The sequence below is a fragment of the Panthera uncia genome, chromosome A2 (genome assembly GCF_023721935.1).
Source record: "Panthera uncia isolate 11264 chromosome A2, Puncia_PCG_1.0, whole genome shotgun sequence".
NCBI classification, from domain to species: domain Eukaryota; kingdom Metazoa; phylum Chordata; class Mammalia; order Carnivora; family Felidae; genus Panthera; species Panthera uncia.
This window is the reverse complement of record NC_064816.1, coordinates 27163027-27181439: the sequence shown is the minus strand read 5'-3', so window position 1 is coordinate 27181439 and position 18413 is coordinate 27163027. Positions and strand designations below refer to the sequence as shown.

The 18413-nt window shown below is 37.8% G+C and overlaps 1 long non-coding RNA gene across 1 annotated transcript in view; it reads left to right on the top strand.

The window, feature by feature from the left end:
* Positions 1-17949, top strand: part of LOC125929540 (uncharacterized) — a 108732-nt gene extending 90783 nt beyond the window's left edge. Inside the window, exon 3 of the long non-coding RNA XR_007459901.1 lies at positions 16259-17949. This is a non-coding gene — a long non-coding RNA (uncharacterized LOC125929540). The remainder of the gene's footprint in view (positions 1-16258) is intronic.
* Positions 17950-18413: the final 464 nt, after the last annotated feature.

Genomic DNA, 18413 nt, shown 5'->3' with positions numbered 1-18413 from the left:
GTTCCTAGGAATTTATCCTTTTCTTCTAGATTGTCCAATTTGTTGGCATATAATTTTTCATAGTAGTATCTTATAATCCTTTGTATTTCTGTGGTATTGGTTATTATTTCTCCACTTTTCTTTCTGATTTTCTTTATTTGAGTCCTCTCCACCTCACCCCTTTTGGTTAGTTTGGCTAAAGGTTTATCAATTTTGTTGATTTTTTTCAAAGAACCAACTCCTGGTTTCATTGATCTATTCCACTGTTTTTTAGTTTCTATTTTGTTTATTTCTGCTCTAATCTTTATTATTTCCTTCTTTCTACTGGTTTGAGTTGTGTTTTTTCTTCTTTTTGTAGTTCTTTTATGTGTATGGTTGAGCTGTTTATTTGAGATTTATTTACTTATTTATTTTATTTTTTTATTTTTGAGCTAGTCCTGAGTTGCTATCCCTCTTAGAACAGCTTTTGCTGCCTCTCTAAGATTTTGTTCCATTGTGTTTCATTCTCATTTGTCTCCATGTATGTTTTGATTTCCTCTTTTATTTCTTGGTTGATGCATTCATTGTTATGTAGAATGTTATTTAAACTCCATGTTTTGTGTTTTTTCCAGATATTTCCTTGTGGTTGATTTCTAGTTTCCTAGTGTTGTGGTCAAACAGGATGCATGGTATGGCTTTGATCTTTTTGTATTTGTTGAGACTTGTTTTGTGGCCTAATATGTGATCTGTTTTTGGAGAATGTTCCATGTGCACTTAAGAAAATGTATTCTGTTGTTTTAGGATGGAATGTTCTGAATATATCTGTTAGATCCATCTGGTCCAATGTGTCATTCAAAGCCACTGTTTCCTTGTTGATTTTCTCTTTGGATCACTTACCTTTGTTGTAAGTGAGGTTTTAAAGTCCCCTACTATTTTTGGATTACTACTGATTACTTCCTTTGTGTTTGTTATTGTCTGCAGTGTGTATTTGGGTGCTTCCATGTTGAGTGTATAAACATTTAAATTGTTAATCTTTTTCGTGGCTTGTTCTTTTTATTATTTCTTTGTTTCTTGTTATAGTCTTTGTTTCTTGCTATAGTCTTTGTTTAAAGTCTATTTCATCCAATATAATTGTTGCTACCCCAGCTTTCTTTTCACTGCCATTTGCATTTCATCTATTTTAATTTCAATCTACATGTGTTTTTAGGTGTAAAGTGAGTTTCTTATAGGTAACATAGAGATAGGTCTTGCTTTTTTAAATCCATATCATCACCCTATGTCTTTTGATCTGAGTGTTTAGTCCATTTACATTCAAAGTAATTATTGATAGGTATGTACTAGTTGCCATTTTGTTACTTGTTTTGTGGTTGTTTTTGTACTTTTTTTTCTTCTCTTTCTCCTCTCACAGTTTGCTGACTTTCTTTAGTGATATTATTGAATTTCTTTCTTTATTATTTATCTATTATTGTTCTTTGACTTATAATTACCATTAAGTTTATATAAAACATCATATGCATATAGCAGTCTATATTAAGTTTGAACCCATTGTAAAAGCACTAAGGTTTTATCCCTCTCCATTCCTCACATTTAAATATATGGTGTCATACTTTATATCCTTTTATTTTGTGAATTCCTTGGCTGATTTTTATAGATAAACCTAATTTTACTGCTTTTATGCTTCTTACTTTTATTATTCCTACTTATGATCTTTTTTTCCCACTCAGTGAGTCTCCTTTAACATTTCTTATAGGCCTGATTTACTGGTGATGAATTCCTTTAACTTTTGTTTGTCTGGGAAGCTCTTTATATCTCCTTCTGTTCTTAATGATAGCCTTGTTGGATACAGTATTCTTGGTTTCAGGTTTTTTCCTTTCAGCACTTTGAGTATATTGTACCACTCTCTTCTGGCCTATAAAGTTTCTGCTGAAAAATCAGCTGGTACCTTATGTAATTTTGCTTGTATATAATTATTTTCTCTTCTCTTGATGCTTTTAAAATTCCCTTTTTATCACTACTTTTTGCCATTGCAATTATTTTATGTCTTGGTGTGGGCTTCCTTGGGTTGATCTTCCTGGATCTGGATTTTTGTTTCCTTCGATTCAGTCATTTTTCACCTATTATTTTTTTCAAATACATTTTTGTGTCCTTTTCTTTCCCTCTCTTTTCCTTCTGGGATCCCTATAATGCAAATGTTATTACACTTGATGGTGTTGACGCTTTCCCTTAGGCTATTTTCATTTATGATGATGATGATGATGATGATGATGATGTTTTTTCTCCTGTTCAGCTTAATTGCTTTCCATTACTCTGTCCACTGGGTTGCTGATCTGTTTTTCTGCTTCCTCTAGTCTACTATTTGTTCCTTCTAGGGTATTTTTCATTGAAATTATTGAGTTCTTCATCTCTAATTGGTTGTTTTTTATGTTCTCTTTGTGAAAGGTGTCACTGAGGTCCTCTATTCTTTTCTCAACTCTAGTGCATATCTTTATGACTATTACTTTAAATTCTCTATCAGGCATGTTACTCATATCCATTTCATTTACCTCTCTCCCTGTGATTTTGTCTTATTATTTCATTTAGGACATATTCCTTTGTCTTCTCATGTTGTCTAACTCTTTTTGTCTGTTTCTGTGTGTTAGGAAAGTCAGCCATGTCTCTTGCTCTTGAAAGTAGTGTCCTTATGAAAAGAGGTTCTGTAGTGCCCTTAACTGCAGTGTCTTATGTTCACCAGAATCTGGTGCTTCAGGGGTATTTCCAATGTGTGTTGCATGCACCTTGCTGAGTGAGTGAATGGGCCACTTTTTCCTTCAGTCTATTTGTCTTCAATGGCTCTTTATTGTGGGTAGGGCTTAGACCCTGTGTTGTTAGTAGGTAAGTCGGGGGCTCTTTAGGCGTGAGTTGAATCAAACCAGGTGTTTGCTGGAGATGTGGTAGCACCAAGCTGTAGGGCACTTTCCTTGTGTTGTTCCCTGAGAAGCTTATATTGGTGGGCAGAGCCCGCAGTCAGACCAGATGTCAGCCTCTGACCAACTGCTAGGACCACCATCAGATTGGTGTGTGTGGCTCTCTTCCCCTCTCCCTGGGGCAGGAGTCACTTTGGAGTGATGCTGGCCACTGTCAGGGCTACTTGCACAATGCCAGGTTTTTGACATTGCTTTGGATGGGCTCTGGCCAAGGGTATATTAGAGGGAACAGATCTACAGGAGAACAGAGGGGCAGGGTGTGGGATGCCAGTAAGGTGTGTACTGTTATGCTGCGGGAGAGGAACTACAACTGCCCAGGAAAAGTCCTGTTCAAGCCGAGATGGAGGGGCTGGGTTCACAGGACAATTCAGGGGTGGGGCATGCTCTTACCAAGCTGGGTGGAGAGTGTTCATGCTACACTCATTCCAGCAGATGTCCATGTATCTAGGCAGGGAAAGGGGGATGGGATGCACCCACCAGCTCTTTTGTTCTTGGAGAAGTCTCCCAAAGATCCCTGCTTCTCCAGCATAGGCTCTGTGGTTAGGAAATAAGTCTCCTTCCTGTATACCCCAGGCTGTTTCCAAACTGTTGCTTCCATGCGCTGTTGCTCAGTGTGACTCTTTGTTTTGCTGTCTCTTTAAGGATGGAGACTCAGTTTCATATTGCACTTACCTCTCTCAGATCTGTGCCCATTGATTTTTAATGTTCCAGGTATTAAGCTCCACTGATTATAAGTTCTCATGAAGTGAGGCCCCTCTAGTTTTCAAAGCCAAATGTTATGGGGATTTGTCTTCCCAGTGTGGGTCCTGCATGCCTGAGGTACCTGTTGTGGGTGTCTCTTCCTCTCTCATCTTCATGCCTGCAGCATCCCTCCTGTGGACAGTCCCATGGGTTTATTTGTCTCCTGACTGTATCTCCACCTTTCCTACCCTCTTAGATGTGACCTGTTCTCTACATTTTGCTGTGGAGAATCTGTTCTGTCAGTCTTAAGGTCGTCTACTGGGTTATTTACACTGATGAGGGTGCTATCTAGGTGTATCTCTGGGAGGAGATGAGCCTAGAATCCTCCACTCCACCATCTTCTCTGGATCTCATCCTACTGATTTAAATGTTAAACTCAGGTAAATGCCCTTACAGACATACCCAGAATAATGTTTGACCAAATATCTGGGTACGCATTGGCCCAGTCAAATTGATATATAAAATCAACCCTCACAACTTTTACAGAAACGTTGGTTTTATTCCTTTTTAAAAAAGATTTACATCACGGCTACTTCCAAGAAAGATATGTATAAGATATTATAAGATTAACTTTATCATAAAAAGGTACCGGTCTGCTTGTTTGGTTTTTATATTAAACACGTGTGGAGATTTGTTTTAGTACCTTCCCTGAGTATGAGATCTGTCTACATTCTTTGTCCATGAAGTAGGAAAATGGAGTTCAGGTTAACATGTTAAGTTCTGTATGGACACCATCTTTTGATTTTTAATACAAAGACATTTTAATGTAAAGATGAGCGGTCTTGAATAGAATGGAGTTGCATCTTATGTACATTGAACTTCTGCCATTTTAGCCATACAGAATTAGCAACAAATGACAAGAGTAAGAAGTACCAATTCAAAGAATATAGGCCATTCTGCCAGAGATTCCCCTCAATGAATATGTGCTTCATGCCAAATGTGAGATGGGAGCTGGGAGTCAGTCTTATTGTCCTGAATCTCCTAGTATAAGCATCTTAGTGCCAAGTGTGACTCCAGTACTTGTTGACATATTCTGTTGCACATTAAAAAAAACAGTGTGTGTGTATACATATACACACACATGTGTAGTATATGTATAATATGTGGATATATACACATTTTTAAATGTGTTGCGATGTGTGTGTGTGTGTGTGTGTGTATACGTGTATATCCAAGAAATTCACACTAATTAATTCATCTTATATTCAGCCGAAGAAATAACTATCTTTTCTTGTGCTAGGAGAAAGCCTTTGTTGGACTTCTGGAGAGGCTATGCCTTATTTCATTCTGTGGAGAATTGAAGAAATTTCCTTTTTTTAAATTTATTTTTTTAAATATATGAAATTTATTGTCAAATTGGTTTCCATACGACACCCAGTACTCATCCCAAAAGATGCCCTCTTCAATACCCATCACCCACCCTCCCACCCCCCATCAGCCCTCAGTTTGTTCTCATCTTGAAGAGATTTCCAAGAGACCTTTTAAGCTCCAACTTAACAACTATCCCCAATTTAACATGCCACTGAGCTATTTTTGGTGGGCTGGGATTGAGACTTTCTTAAGAAGAAATGTTAACTGGAAATGTTTTCAAGAGCATTATGGTTTTAGGTTAGCTCTTATCAACATGTGTTTCTCCTCCCTCCCTCCCTGCTGGAGATTATCTGGAATGGGAATCTGAGCTTTCCACTGTGTACATATGTGTAGGGGGCTGGAGGGCAGATGTAAAGTGCTTCTTTAGGACTATCCTTGTGGGTAAGAAAGGCATCAGCTTCTTTATTCTTGGTATGTGGGAACATTCACTAAGCTGAGTCCCTTAAATTGGAGTTTATTAAATGGATGCCTGAGTAACTCAGTTGGTTGGGTGTTCAATTCTTCATTTTGGCTCAGGTCATGATCTCATGGGTCCTGGGATTGAGCCCTGTATGGGGCTCTGTGCTGGCAGTGTGGAGCCTGCTTGAGATATTGTCTCTCTCTCTCTCTCTCTCTTTCTCTGCCCCTTTCTTGCTCACACATGTGCACACACACACTCTCTCTCTCTCCAAATAAATAAATAAACTTTAAAAAATACACATAAAGTAAATGGAATAAGATACTGTACAAATAAAGAATAGGTTATGTAAATTTTTATTTAGTGAAAACAAATTTATAACAGAGATGCCTTGTCTAAGATTTAGAAAGCCTATAGTATACCAGTGGAGGAGAAGAGTTTTCAAAAGACTTTACTGCACCAGGATGAGCATAGGAGGTAGCTGGACCAGGTGTGAGAGAAACAGGTAATGATAGCTGTGATTTAATAAGAACTTGCTTTGTGATAGTCACCCAACTCTTTGTAAATAAGTAGTGAACAAGACAGACAAGAACCATGCTCTCTTGGACCTCCCTTCTAATGGAAATGTTTAGAACAGAGGTAGGGGTGGGAATCAAGCAAATCAATGAAGAAAGTAAGGAAATGGGATGAGAGCCTTTAACAAAATAATAGATTAATGTAATAGTTGCTTGGTGGTGGCGAGGATGCTACTTAAGATTGGATGGTCAGGGAAAGCCTCTCTGAAGAGTTAGCATTTGAACTGAGACCCAAATGATTTAAAGATCCATGATTTCATGATGCAGAACTTTCCAGAGAGAGGGGATAACAAATGCAAAGGCCCTAACATGGCAATGGTAACAAAGTTGGATCAGTACTCAAGACCTCCTAGTACTGAACACTAATAAACATAGGCTGACCTCAAAGAGGTCATAAATGGGACCTCCTCTCACTTCTTAAATCGCTCCCTCAAATGAACAGCATGCTAAGGAATTCTGAGTGGGGACATTGTGAGAAAGCAGGATAGAATAAAAGTGTGGGGGCAAGAGCTGGAGCTCTGGATATCACTTTGGCTCACATTTGCTATTGCCTAATGTTGCAAAGAAGGCAGGAGAGAGAGAAGAAAATGCTTACCCTTCCCTGAGGAGTCACTTCTTGCAACTTGGAGGAGAAGAAGTGGAGATGGGGGAAGGAGGCTTTGTTGTATATTGACCCCACCTTTTAGTGACAACCACTGTGCTGGAATATGGCCTATCCGATTAGGAATTGCTCCTTGGATGGATGTGGGGGCCCAGGGAAAGGGAAAGCATGGCCGGCCTGCTACCCTCCTCCACACAGGTATTTTCCTGTCTATTTTAAGTGTGAGGAAGTCAAGCGCATAAGGGATCGGTTAACCTGCCCAACAAGCAAGAGGCAGAAATAGCATTTAAAAGACAGTGTGTTGGGTACAAAAGCAGATCATGTTGTTCTTTTTACAGATCAGGATCAGTGAATGAGTTTTTTATTTTTCTGCCTTAAAAGAACGTATTCGTATCCAAGAGTAAAAACCTCACAGACTCTGGTGGATTGGGCCCAATTAGTTTCATCACTGAGTTTAGATTTTTAGCTTATTTTTTTTTAAATCATCATAATAATTTACACACACACACACACACACACACACACACACATATATACATGTGTGTATGTACACACACACACACACACACACACACACACACACAGAAGTCCTGTAGCAATTGACAGCTCTACTCTCTGAATTGAGAGGTGGGAGGTGTCCCATTGCTCACTTTCTATGGAGAGACCTGACAGCTATCATAAATGGTCTGGTCCTCCCATCTGTGCCGGTAGAGACAAGGGCCAAAAGCCAAATTACTGTTCCTCATCAAACCTGTCTGCTCTCCTTCTCTTTTTTCTTTCTCCTTCTTTCCTTCTCTTCCTCTCTCCCTCTGCTTCCCAGCGTCTTGCCCAGAGTCTACATTTTTGTTCTTCCCTTACATAAAAGGTTAATGTGTGAAGTCGGCCAGAGTTATAATTACACAGTTATTCCCCTTCCGGAGACAGTTTTGCAACTGATGACAAAAATACTCAGTCTCCATGGGTAACTGTAGTAAATATATTTTTAAAAGAGATGTACTTTCTGAGAATAGAGGCTCTTAATGATATATCCCAATTTATGACTGGTTATGTATTCCTTTGGTTCCAAATCCTGACTCTCTGTGTGTCCTCAATTTTAATTTAAAAATATTTATTGACTTCCAAGTATGAACACACTGAACTGAGTGGTGTTTAGGACTGGGGTCTACTAAATAATGTATTAATGTGTGCTCTGAGGTCAGCTTTGGAATTTCTTTGAAGACAAATGCATTCTATCCAATATTTTAACTGATAAGAATAAAAATGATAGCTACCAAGTTTGAATGCTTACCGTGTGCCAGACTTTGTGTGTGTTTTACACAGATTACCTCATTTCTGCCTCACAACAATCTGCTTAGGTGGATATTTTCATTTTCATTTTGCAGTCAAAGAAATTGAAGCTGAGAAAGGTGATGTGGATGTCAAGGTTGTATCCAAATTAAGTGCCAGAGGCTGGATTTGAACCCCTGTCTGTCTAAATCCAAAGCCTGGACATCTGATCTCTGAAAGACTCCCAGTTAGAATCCTAGGGGGTTGAGGAGTGGCTGTCTTTGGAGAGTTTGGCCCGGGGTGCTATAATGCTGGTCATCATTCTGACATGTGATATCAGAGCAGGGGTCTGAGTGAGCCTGGAGCCCTGGAATTCTAGAGTCTAAAGCTTTTCTCTTAGTTAATGTTGCTAAAAATTACCTTAGAAAAGGCAGTTGGATAGGAAAGTTCTCAAGAGTGTCTAAATTTGATGATGTAAATCCCTGTAAATGTAGAGTAACTGTGCTTAGGGCCCAGGAGAATATGACAATGAGAGGAAGAAATAAAAGAGATCCAACTTAAGGGAGAGAAAGGAAAGTGAAAACATCTTATGAAGAATAATCGGAAGCAGAGTTCCATAAGAAAGCGGAATGGTAAATAGACTAATGCCAAGGGGAGCCGAAGACAATGATATCTGGATTAGATCATTTAGGAGCTGCCTAGAGGCCACAGCCATAGGCACTCTATAAATTCATGATGATGGTGATGATGGTGTACAGCAATATTCAGGAAGTGCAAACGAGGGAAAAGATGAAAAGAAAGTGGCTGAGTTGCATTACATCATAAATCCAGGAGAAAAATATTCTCTCTTCATATGTCAAGGATAAAATTGTGCCTCGAGTCCTCTATTTCATTTGGCATACCTTATTCCCATAAAGGAGCACCCTGGAGGAAGTTCATACGAGGACCAAAAATGAGTATATCAGAAAAATGTCCACTAGTAGGAAAATCCATTTGACTTTCCTTCTTGCTGGGGTTTTACTATAGGCAGAAACTTGAAGGAGGAAAAGAAGGAACGGGGGGGGGGGGGGGGATAAGGAAGGAAAAAAGAATTACAATTTCTAGATTTTTGTGGCATCCCATTGCTATTAAGTTCCAGTAAAGGGGACCCATGTATACATACATTATGTAAGGTATGAATAAATGAATTTTATGGGGCTTTCAAGGAATGCCTTTTTGGAATTTCTTTTTTGGAAAAGAAATGGACCCTCCTGGTTTGATAGCCTTATAGTTTGGGCCAATGTGCCATGTTTTGGCTTTGGAAAGAGCAGACCCATTCAGGAGCCAGTCTGTTTAGATGTGACCCAAGCATAAAGATGTGCTTTCTGTGGGCACTGGATTCACCTTATATCCACTCAAAACTCAGCACCAGGGTAAACTCGCTTCTATTCAATGCCTAAAGTATGCAGGTGATGGCTGTTCCTCATGGTGCCCCAGCTGGATGGACATGCCAGCTTGAAAAGAACAGAAGCAGTTATTATGATCTTCTCTACAAGATTTCAAAGAGCAGTGTGTTGATGGGTCCAATGAAACGAGACTTAGATTAAAATCCAGCATATCTACCGAATATCTGCCCTGTGCCAGTATCTGTATCTGGTGCCTTCATATATATTACATTATTTAAATTTTTTTAACATTTATTCATTTTTGAGAGACAGAGAGAGAAAGACAGAGCGTGAGTGGGGGAGGGCAGAGAGAGAGGGAAACACAGAATCTGAAGCAGACTCCAGGCTCTGAGCTGTCAGCACACAGCCTGATGCAGGGCTGGAACTCACAGCAAGATCATGACATGAGCTGAAGTCGGGTGCTTAACCGACTGAGCCACCCAGGTGCCCCAGTATATATATTATGATATTTAATCTTAACAATGCAAATATATCTATTAACATATTAAAGTTATAAAAATTTCATGTTACAACAGCGGAATAAATCCTGCTGGAGGGTTTACAAGTTTATACTTCACCACTTATCTGGTAAGGACTCATTGGGGGAGATTTGGTAGTTTCTTAAAGACTGGGTGGTTTGAGTACCCAGATATCTGTAGGTCGGCTTTTCCTTTGCTTCCTTCTAGCTCAGTTGTTTGTTCTCAGATATGTACCATCGGTCTTGAATAAACAAAGCAACAGAATTCATACCCTACAGGTTTTAAAATGATCTTCAGTGTTAAGTTTGACTATATGCAACATTTGCGTTAGGCCCTAGCTATAGAACTCAAGTGTCCCTGAAGATACGATTTTACTGTATTGGTGTATAGGCTGCTTAGATCCTTGAGAATGCCTTGGAGTTTTTATTTACTATATATGTAATATATGTTCCTGAATCCTCCATTCTATCTCATTCTTTTATGCATACCCTTGCTATATGGTACATCTTTATTGGTGACAGGTTTAATTTACAAATATATAACATATTGGTCTGAGGGTGATAAACTTTTAATTTAGTTAAAGTTCTTCTTTTTATTTTATGTACTTCTTTAAGAATGTAATTACCATGTTATGCTGTATTGATTTTTAATAATATAACTCAACTAAAAAAAGACATAAAAAGCCCCCACATTCCAGTGGAGGTTATGCCCATATTTTGCTGGGTGATCTGTAGAGCAAAGCACTAAAGCCATTAAGTGCTTATCACCTGCCTCAAAATCTTCTGCGAGATGCTTATCATATAAGTTACAAGGCTGTTCCTTAATTTTCTTCTTATATGCTTGTTTCAGATACATTGCCAATAGTTTAAAACTGCATTACAAAGTAGCAACTGTTGCCTAGCGCTGTGTCTTTTTTGGTATTTGACACTAACAGATCGACACTTTTATTTTCAGTATGTTGCCATATAAATTTATTAATTACTCAAGTAGTTTCTGAGGTTGTCCCAGACTTTGACCTGTGAATTAACTAATGGAATTTCATTTAAAGCAATGTGAGGGCTCTTGAAAATTTCTGGGATGATTCAGTTTGTTTCTGGTCTGTGTTTATGGCATTTAAAGGAAACCAAAGTTCAGATGTAAATGAATAAACATCAGCATTGGATGATATTTGTGTCACATACATAAGTGCTGGGGCCACATGTGGTTCAGTCTTAAGATAGCAAATTATCGAAAAATATTTCTAAATTTTACTTATGTCTCTTTAAGAACTTTGAAAATTATTTTATTCATTGCACAGCTATTTTTTTTTAAACCAGCTCCTGGTTTCATTAATCTGTCCTATTGTTTTGTTTTGTTTTTGTTTTGTTTTTAGTTTCTATATCATTTGTTTCTGCTCTGTTCTTTATTATTTCCTTTCTTCTGCTGGCTTTCGATTTCATGTGTTCTTTTTCTAGTTTCTTTAAGTGTAAGGTTGGGTCATTTGAGATTTTTCTTGCTTCTTGAGGTAGACCTTTATTGCAATATACTTCCATCTTAGGACTGTTTTTGCTGCATCCCAAAGGTTTTGGACCATTGTGTTATCATTTTCACTTGTTTCCATGTGTGTTTTTAACTTCTTTGATTTCCTGGTTGACCCATTCATTGTTTGGTAGCATGTTGTTTAACCTCCGTGTATTTGTGGTCTTTCCAAGTTTTTTCTTGTGGTTGACTTCAAGTTTCATAGCATTGTGGTCAGAAAATAAGTATGGTATGATCTCAGTCTTATTGTACTTGTTGAGGCCTGATTTGTGACCTAGTGTGTGATCTGTTCTGGAGAATGTACCATATGCACTTGGAAAGAATGTGTATTCTGCTGATTTAGGATGGAATGTTCTGAATATACCTGTTCAGTCTACCTGGTCCGGTGTGTCACTCAAAGCCATTGTTTCCTTGTTGATTTTCTGCTTAGATTATCTGTCCACTGATGTAAGTGAGGTGTTAAAGTCTCCTACTATTATTGTATTATTATCACTTCGTTCCTTTATGTTTGTTATTAATGGTTTTATATATTTGGGCACTTCTGTGTTGAGGGCATAAATATTTACAATTGTTAGAGCTTCTTGGTGGGTTGTCCTCTTTATTATGATACAGTGCCCTTCTTCATCTCTTGTAACAGTCTTTGTTTTAAAACCTACTTTGTCTGGGGGTGCTTGGGCGGCTCAGTTAGTTAAGCATCTGACTTTGGCTCAGGTCATGATCTCATGGTCTGTGAGTTCAATCCCCACATCGGGTTCTGTGATGGCAGCTCAGAGCCTGGAGCCTGCTTCAGACTCTTTCTCTCTTTCTCTCTCTCTCTCTCTCCCCCAGTCTTTCTCTCTCTCTCTCTGCCCCTCCCTGACTCATGCTCTGTCTCTGTCTCTGTCTCTCTCAAAGATAAATAAACATTTAAAAAATTAAAAAAAAATCTAGTTTGTCTGATGTAAATATGGCTACTCTGGCTTTCTTTTGACAACCATTTGCATGATAAATGTTTCCATTCCCTGAGTTTCAATCTATAGGTGTCTTAAGGTCTGAAATGAGTCTCTTGTAGGCAACATATAAGTGGGTCTTGTTTTTGTTTTGTTTTGTTTTGTTTTGTTTTTTTATCCATTCTGACACATTATATCTCTTGATTGGAGCATTTAGTCCATTTATATTCAGAGTAATTATTGATAGATATGTATTTAGTGCCATTTTATTTCTTGTTTTGTCATTGTTTCTAGGGATTTTCTCTGTTACTATCTTATCTTTGTCACTTTTGGTCTTTCCTTTCCATTCAAAGGGTCTCTTTTAATATTTCTGGCAAGACTGGTTTAGTGGTCACAAACTCCTTTAGTTTTTGTTTGTCTGGGAAACTATCTCTCTTTCGATTCTGAATGACAGCCTTGCTGGATAGAGCATTCTTGGCTGCAGATTTTTCCCGTTCAGCATGTTGAATATATCATGCCACTCCTTCCTCCCTTGCCAACTTTCTTCTGAGAGATATGTAGCTACACTTTTGGGTTTTCTCTTGCAAGTCGAAGACTTGTCTCCTTACTTTTAGCATTTTTACTTTATCACTATATTTTGCAAGCTTAATTACAATATGCCTTGGTGTTGGCCTACTTTTGTTGATTTTGATGGGAGTTCTCCATGCCTCCTGGATTTGGATGTCCTGATAATGGAATTTTTCAGTTATTATTTCTTCAAATGAATTTTCTCTCTCTTCTTCTTCTGGGATTCCTCTACTACCAATGTTGTTATTTTTGTTGGAGTCACTGAGTTCCCTGCACATGGCAATGATTCTTAAAATCCCCTTCCATTCTTCTTCTCTTTCTAGTGATCTTTCACTTTATACTACTCAGGGGCCAGTACTCTCTTTTTTTTGTCCCTTCACTTTCATAGCTATACTATATCTATTAAGGCTGCAGACTTAGGCTTTTTTTTCCCTCTCATTTTCATCCCAATCTTCCAGTTCTGTTTTTGTTATCAATCACATAATTCTGCATCACAAAAATTAATAGTTCTCCTAGAAAGGGAGTGAAGGGAAAGGCCAAGCAAAATAAATTTCTTTTCTGGGGGAATGGAAGGTTTGGAACACTAACATTGTAACTAAATTTGTCTTCAGTGTGCTTAAAAAAATTGATTAAATACAATGCATATTAAATTCATTGTTAATACCAAGCTGAGAATAAAGAATTATTAATTCCTTTGAAAATAAACTCCATGTTCAGAGTGAATTTAATAAACAGGAGGAGTAGAAGCCAAGAAGAATGGAATTCATTAATTTCGGACAGATGTAGAGTAGAATATCAGAGAAAATCCAGCAGATCACAAAATTGTAATATAGTTAGTGAACAAATATGCACCCTCAGGGAAAAATGATCAGGGGGTCACTGAGGACATTGAATAATAAGGCAATTCTGTAGCACTAATGAAGACCAAGCGGAATTCAGAAATAAATTAAGAGAAATGGCACGACTTCCTTTCCTCCATATGCATCCTAGAAAGACATTTTCTAGCTCTTGCACTCAGTTTGTAAGATTCAGGAAAACTTCAGCTATCTTTGGAAGATAGTCACAGGTATGATTGATCACTTTTGAAAAGAAATAGCTGAGGTGTGATTTTTACGAGAGAGGATGGCACCTAAGAGCTATCCCTCTGTCTTCATTTGCAGCTTTAAGAAAGAACTGATTGAGGGGCACCTGGGTGGCATAGTCAGTTAAATGCCTGACTTCGGCTCAGGTCATGATCTCATGGTTTGTGGGTTCGAGTCCCATGTTAGGCTCTGTGCTGACAGCTCAGAGCCTGGAGCCTGCTTTAGATTCTGTGTCCCCTCTCTCTCTGCCCCACCTACCCCTGCTCATGCTCTCTCTCTCTGTGTCTCTCAAAAATAAACAAATACTAAAAAAATTAAGAATGAAAAGAAGTAACTGATTGATAGAATAGGCATATTTGGTTAGTCATTGGGAAAAAAAATTGCCACATGACTTTAAATGGCAGAAAACATTTATTTAAATAGACAATACATTGAATCACATTCTGAGGAAGTCTTAGGAAATAACTTTTATTTTTGGGCTCTTGCTGTGAAGGCAGGAATAAGAATTCTCTGGGTTGATATATGTAAGGTTTTTTCCTGCTCCAGAGTCAATGATTTTATGAAGTGCCTTAAAAAATCTATTCCCCAAGATTGCACAGAACACATTCATTCCTCTTTGTGGATACATGTGATTTATTTCTTGTTTCTGGAACTTACTACTTATACTTCAACTAAGTTCATGAATATTTCAAATCAATTACCTAATCAATAGGGAAATTTTTTCCTATTATGTTTGGCTACTTTAACATTTAGCCAAATCAGAATGGTAAATAAGATTCTACCAAATGTTATAGCCTAGCTTTGTGTGTGTATGTGTTTTTTAAGTATTTGCTAGTGTACATTTTTTGTTAAAGAGAGTTAAGTTTCTTCAACACAGCATCCTAAATTGCAATTGTTCTTGCCTTATTTTGAAATAAGCAGCACATCTTTTAAATGTGTATCCAAGTTTTATTTATTTATTTTACCACTATCTCTCTCTCTTGATAACTAGAGAAATGTATAGATACTTACCTTAACCCCAGTGTGTTAGGATTGAGGTAGACTATAAACTTAACTTTATGTCCTAGAAATCTGCTATAGTGGTGTACTCTAAATTAGAACCCTCATAATGTTACCTTCCTTGGATGAGAAGAAAAGGATGAATACTGTGTCTCTCTTGCTTTTCATGGCATGGTTATGTTTTTCGTTAACACAGAGAAAAGGAAGTTCATTATTGGTTTCCCTTCATTTCATTTCAGACAAGTGTAGGATTTTTACTAAGCTTGCAAGAAATTATATACAGACCATTTGGGGAAGTAGTGCTATAAATAGTTAAGGTTTCTAGTTATCCATAGTTACCCAGTTATCTAGCTATTAGTTGGCCTTTTGAATTTCAGTTTGGGGAGTGAATGTTCAAAGGGTTCAATACCCAGTAGGACAAGAACTCGTAGACTGAAGGGACTTTCTTCTGGTTGCTTTAGAGGGCAAAGTATTTCCCAGACTTGCAGACTTATTTTGGTTGGGAACACAGAAATGATAATTTTATCTCTGGGTGGCATTTATAAGGAACTATTTATAATGGTAGAAATCTCCCTATGGATTGTTTTTATTTAATATTCTTCTATCGGATAGATTTGTACCTTGATACTATTTTAAAATAATGAAATGGTTGCTTCATTTTCCTTCAATGAGGCAAAAAAAATCCACCTTATAAGGCTTTCTTCCCTGTGGCTGTGGCATCACCTGAATACCTCAAAGCCATGGTTTTACTTCAGCCCCCAAGTCAGAGAGAATTCTCTCTGGCTCCCCTTTTTAGCTGGAGTTTCCCAGTCCTAGCTTACTATCACACTGCCTGGGGAGCTTTTTAACTCCATTCCTACTAGTGTTTGTTTGTTTGTTTGTTTATTTAAAATATGAAATTTATTGTCAAATTGGTTTCCATACAACACCCAGTGCTCATTCCAACAGGTGCCCTCCTCAATACCTATCACCCACCTTCTCCTCCCTCCCACCCCCCCATCAACCCTCCGTTTGTGTTTTAAATCATATTTCCTTCCTCCCTGACTCTCTGGGAGCAGAGCCAATACTCAGCCTGGCTTTGGAATGCTTGACCACTGGGCACTCAAATGAAAATCTCTGGTGCCTCTAAGATAGTATTCTGCCCCATAGATTTCTCTAGTCTGGAGATCAGAGTAGTGGGGAACTTAAGTTCTTAGTAGCACCCCTGACAATTTAAAGAGGTGCGTCAATGGGGAAACAGGTCTTCCCAGCTGGAATGGACAACTGGGTTATAGCGATGTTCTTCTGCTCTTACACTACCAGACTGCATGGAAAATCATTCAGATGACTTAAGCTAATGACTTCTCTAGATATTTAATCCATGTTAATTTGAGTTTTCATTCTTTCAGGTTGTGTGGACGCTCATTTTTTTAAACGCCTGTCTCCTTTGCCTGGCAAGGTAAAAAAGACACATAAAAACTCATTTGATGTCTCTAGATTTTTTAATAGGTTTAAGCAACTTTCTTATTTGCCATTTGAATATGAAAGACTTCAAATATCAAAAATTTAATATATACCTTGAAAAGAAGCTTATGTGTGTCATTGACTGCCTAGTTGATAAAATGACTTTGGTTATGGAGAATACTCACAGTGTATGAATGAAAACTCCTGATTTGGGTGTTATTTGGGCCAAGCTAGAAGAGAAGTCACATTCTGAATTATTTTTTTCTCTGGTGGGAGATCAATACTGTCTAGACATGGTCTCATTATGACTTTGCATTGACTAGGGCAGACTCGGTCAACAGTGGGGCTGAGATTCCTGTAATCCAAGCTGCTGGTGGGAAATTTGTGTTGCCCCTTATTACAGAGACCTTCAGATTCACTGGTGTCAACTCTGTGTATCCCAGCATCATCCCGCTCAACTGTAGGGTTATCCTAGAGGATAGCATATGCCAACTCCTGACTTTTTAGAAAGACTCTGAATCCTTGAAGTCTTGGGAGCTGCTCTCTAGGATTTCCTAGCATGCTTGGTGACAGTTGCATAGGGCATGAGAGGAACCTTGGAGCTTTTGAATTCTCTGTGGTTTCTAAAACTTTTAAAACCAGAGATAGTAATACCACTCATATGTAAAGGCCTTGGTCCACTTCTGCAAGCCCAGCTATATTCCCTGTCATACAGATGCCTCCACATTAATTTCTGCAAATAATATCTTCATGTATGGAAATGTCACCAGTTTTATATTCAGATTAACTCTCATTTATGAGAAATTTTCATCTATTTGAATATATTTTTAAATTGGGAAGTTTATGACTCCTCTCTTAGGATCAGAACTTAAAAATCATGTCTTTTCTCTGTTAGATATTCAGACTCCTGGCCGTGCTGCTCTGCATGGAATCTTAAATCCTTCATTTGTGGTTATTTGTTGGCATTTTGCAAGAGAGTGAAGCAATGTCTGAGCCAGTAGAGGCCAGAGGTGGCCCAGCCTGACTGGGTTTTCAATAGTGCAATAAATGTTATTTGTCTAGCATCTTTACTTTTAAACTTTGGGAAGGATTATCATAGACATTGAGAAATAATGCTGATTATACAAAGGATTGCTCATGATAAAAGATCTCTTTCTGGAAATTTAAGTGTTCTAGTAGATTAGCATTATTGATCATTCTCTTTCCACATAGTCTACAGATGATCTTAGAATCCTGAAACTATTATTCTTCCTTGTCTAGTGTAATTATCAGAACAAGGAATAATCTAATTAAAAGACAACAAGGATGTGTTCTAATTGTTCTAATAAATTATGTTAATACTCAGTGCATTTAGTAACTTTTCAACAGGAATTTATTTAATGGGTTGACAGCTTGTCCTTTACCGCCACAATCTTAACTTTCATTTCTTCTAAACAAGACCAGTTACAGTAGGATAGTTAACTGTCCAAAAATCTGTTGGGTCATTAGGAGAATCTAAGGTTCCATATAGTATGTATGGATGAAAAAATGGGTTTGGAGTTTCCTAGATAAAATAATGACCCAACACAGAAGAGGGTAGAGTAATGACCAGTAGAGTTTAAAGTAAAAATCTGCAACTGACAGTTTCAATGAAGACAGTGGGCTGGCTTTTCATTTGTTTTTTTAATTATCAAATGTAGTGCTGCATGATAATATGATACTAACTCATATAATTGATAATTGTGCTTGCTTAATTTTAGGCACTTTATACAAATCTATTAGACACCATATTGTTTATTACATATATGAAATAGTGTCTTCATTAAAGTAATGTCATGACGAGGCAACAATTCAGGACATCACTTCTGATAGCCCATATGTTTTCTACAGAAGATGCCAGTCTCCCTGCTTATTTGAACATAATTCAGATATAGTTTGTTGTGTAACTGGATGAGAAAGGCTTCAAGGCAGTGTGGAAAAAGATGTCAAGAAGGACCTGGGGAGAAATAAAACACTGTGTAGAGAATGGAGGGAAGCATACAGATAAGTTCTAAATAAATACCGGCTCTCAAAATATTTGAGAAAAGCAGATTCCCAGGTTGATTAGGGTTATTCTCCCTT